General features: G+C 47.1%; 1 pseudogene; it reads left to right on the top strand.

Annotated features, from left to right (window-relative positions):
- Positions 1-455: 455 nt before the first annotated feature.
- On the top strand, positions 456-528 carry LOC130360030 (U2 spliceosomal RNA; annotated as a pseudogene).
- The last annotated feature ends 3414 nt before the right edge of the window (positions 529-3942 follow it).

Raw genomic sequence — 3942 nt, 5'->3', positions numbered from 1 at the left:
AGAAAAGAACTTCCTGTGCACCATAACTACTGGAAGGATTAAGATATTTTTTTTTTAAATAGAAGTAATTTGACATTTTTGGACTTTTCTTTTTACGTTTACATTATTCACTTTACGGGATCATAGACATTAAAATGGGAAAAGGGGATTAATTAAAATGTTGTTAGGGGAGGGGCTTACTCAGTGGTATCAGCGATCTACTGAAAGAGCCTGCCTCAAGAGGCTCTATCAGCAGATCTGACCTTGGACTCACATGGAGCAGGTAGGCAGACCTCCGGTGAGCATTCAAACCAATGGAGCCCCTGCATACGATTCGGGGGTCCAATGGGCGAGATCCCCATTTTTCTACCACTGACAGTGAGTGCACGGCTGCTGATAGGAGAAGATCATTCAGGATGTAGATGTACATCCTGGTGCATTAAGTACCAGGGCACGAGGACATACATTTAGGTCTAATCGCTTCTCTGCGTTTTGGCTAAGATCAAGTGTAGTATCTGTTATTATCAGTGCTAGGATTTGGGAATTGATGTAGGATGGGTGCTGCATGGAGGGAGCAGGTGTACCGGGGCGTTCCGGGGCTGGTTCTGAGGAATCAGCTCGAAGGCTGCCCCGATGTGACTTGTTTTTCTCCGGGTCTCGCCATGAGGCTGAGAGGGTCTAGAGCCGAGGTACTTTAGTGCCTCGGGGAGTGGTGACCCCACGGTGCCGAAACTCACTGGGAGTATTGGCTCACTGAGTGGAAGCACGGGCACCATGAACTCTTCACCCTGTGGCACTCACCTCTTGATTCCCGGCCTTCTGGCTAGGATCAGCGACATTTTTATAGATCCGGCCGGATGTCCGGGCAGTATATCTGTCACTGTGTCACTTTTTTGCGTGTTGTGTGTCCACAGGATTTGTCAGGATGCGGTAGCCCTTCTGGGTGTCTAGGGGAGGTGTGTGTGGCCATTAGGTTCCGCACCTCCCTGCAAACACCTCGGGTACTCCTGCTCTGGCAGGGTACCTACAGTTATCGGCTCTGTGGGCAGATACCTTGGCTAATGCCAAGGGGGTTGCTGGGAGCATTTGTGGTCCCTTAGTAGCTTCGGCAAAAAGAGACATCGAACCTGGAACCTTGCAGGTACCTTTTGGTCCGGAGGCGAAGGGTAAGATTTGTTGGGGGGCCTCTCTCCTATCGGAGAAGGGCTTGCGATAGACCGCATCCTTTGTGCACTTTTTTTTGTGTAACACGTTTGCACTTTTTCTTGCACTTTGGGTGATTCAAGAGCACGTTCCACGGCTCTTAGATAAATACATTTAGGTCTAATGTCCTTAAGGGATTAAAGGGGTTGTCTGGTGAAACACAACTGACCTGTCACATCACTAGGGATCCCACCACTAAGACTCCCTATGATGTCCATAAAGGGGATCTCTCTATGGGAGCGCCGAAGATGCCCAAGTTCAACACTCAGGTATCGCTGTCATTCCCATAGAAATTAAAGAAGCACATGCTGTTTGCAATACGCATTCTTCTTTGAGAGCCGGAAACCTGTGCTGAAGATTGTGGGACTCCCTCTAGTCTTTAGAACAGAGTTCTCTGTGAGTCCCAAAGAGTACACCACTGGGGCATCTGGGGTGCTTCTATAAAAATGAAAGGCTCGTTTGTGTGTGGCTCTGAGAACCGGGGCCCCGTTCTGGAGATCATGAGGGGACCAGCTATTGGACACAATCCCCTCCCTCTGACCAAAATATGCAATAAAAAATATTAACATTAAAATACATGGCGTATTAGTAAAAAATACATTGATATCTTCCCTTTAGAAAAATAACCTAGACTTTAACCATGGCTGCCTCTATTCTATTTCTGAATTCTGACTTCATAATGGGATCACCGAAGCTGAAGTAAAGAAAGGAGATGGCTGCCCCTGAGATGATGCTGACATCTTTATTCAGAATCTGTACGGCATATGGTAATGCGAGGCTGGATAGATCAACTACATGAGAAAGAAAAAGTCGCAATTCAAGTACTTTGAAATATTAATATTGATGCTTCTATTGGTAAATATAGAAATAAATGTTTTCATTATAATATTTTGAAACTCCTATCATGCCTCAGGATGGAGCAGAGGTTTCATATTCTTTTTACCCTAGGAGGAGCTTCCCCCTGTGCTCACTGTCGCCACCCTGTGGGTAATGTACTTCATAAGAGCTGCAAAAAAAAGGAAGGAAATGGAAGTGACAATTGCTCTAAGCACATTTCTAGATTCTGAGACAGTTTCAGTCAATTAAAGGGGTACTCCAGTGATAGAAACTTACCGTATTTTTCGCCGTATAAGACGCACTTTTTCTTTCCCAAAACTGGGGGGGAAGCTGGTGTGTCTTATACGGCAAATACCTGTCCTATCGCGGCGGTCCCTGCGGCCATCAACGGCCGGGACCCGCAGCTAATACAGAACATCACCGATCGCGGTGATGCCCTGTATTAACCCTTCAGACGCGGCGATCAAAGCTGACCGCCGCGTCTGAAGCGAAAATAACACTAACCCTGCTGTTTAGAGGTGAAATCGCGGCGTCCCGAACAGCTTACAGGACACCGGGAGGTACCTTACCTGTCTCCTCGGTGTCTGCTCCGTGCCGGGATCCCCTGCATGGCTGGCGCTCTCCTTCGTCGTCATCACGTCGTCGCGCACGCCGTCCCGTCATCCAATAGGAGCGGCGTGCGTATCGACGTGATGGCAGCGACAGAGAGCGAGGATACCCGGCAGCAGAGATGTTCCGGAGCGACGGTGACACTGCGACAGTGATGGAGGGCGACATCCAGGGCAGCGGTGACGGGTCCGTAGCGGCGGGGACACGTGAGTATTACCTCCTATACCAGTGGTCTTCAACCTGCGAACCTCCAGATGTTGCAAAACTACAACTCTTAGCTTGCCCGGACAGCCAACGGCTGTCCGGGCATGCGGGGAGTTGTAGTTTTGCAACATCTGGAGGTACGCAGGTTGAAGATCACTGTCCTATACTTTACATTGTATTTGGTTCAGAATCTTTATTTTCTAGATTTTTATCCTATAAAATTAGGTGCGTCTTATATGAAGGAGCATCTTATATGACGAAAAATATGGTATCTTGTGGATAGGGGATAAGTGTCTGATTGTGAGGGGGTCTGCCCTCTGGGATCTCATGGGATCTCCGGAGCAGGGCCCGACTCTCCCACCTTCTGAGACATACTCATCTTGGCAGTGACGGCCTGCTCATCACTGGTTGAGGTACGACATTGCTGTGGCCGGTGATTGGCAGGTGGACCATCACTGCCACGATGAATGCGTCTCAAAAAGTGGTGGATGGAGCTGTCAGCTGGGAGAATTGGGGCCTCTTTCATGAGATCCTAAGGGATCCCAGAGGTCAAAGCCTTCTTGACTCCAAATCGGAATAAATCCCTGGATCAGTGAAAGTTCTTTAGACTCTAGTTACTATAACCTGTAATATTATTCGCTCTTATATTGGGTTCACCATAACCACCTGCTCTGGCAGAGAGTTCCATAGTCTTACTGTTCTTAAAGGGGTATTCCAGGCCAAAACTTTTTTATATATATCAACTGGCTCCGGAAAGTTAAACAGATTTGTAAATTACTTCTATTAAAAAATCTTAATCCTTCCAATATTTATCAGCTTCTGAAGTTGAGTTGCTCTTTTCTGTTTAACTGCTTTCTGATGACTCACGTCCCGGGAGCTGTCCATATCTCCTTTGGGGATATTCTCCCATCATGCACAGCTCCCGGGACGGGACATCATCATTGAGCAGTTAGACAGAAAACTTCAGAAGCTAATAACTATTGGAAGGATTAAGATTTTTTAATAGAAGTAATTTACAAATCTGTTTCACTTTCCGGAGCCAGTTGATATATAAAAAAAAGTTTTTGCCTGGAATACCCCTTTAAAGTAAAGAACCCCCATCTGTGCTGG

Source organism: Hyla sarda, chromosome 2, assembly GCF_029499605.1.
Source record: "Hyla sarda isolate aHylSar1 chromosome 2, aHylSar1.hap1, whole genome shotgun sequence".
Taxonomy (NCBI): domain Eukaryota; kingdom Metazoa; phylum Chordata; class Amphibia; order Anura; family Hylidae; genus Hyla; species Hyla sarda.
This window is presented reverse-complemented; position numbering and strand designations above follow the sequence as displayed.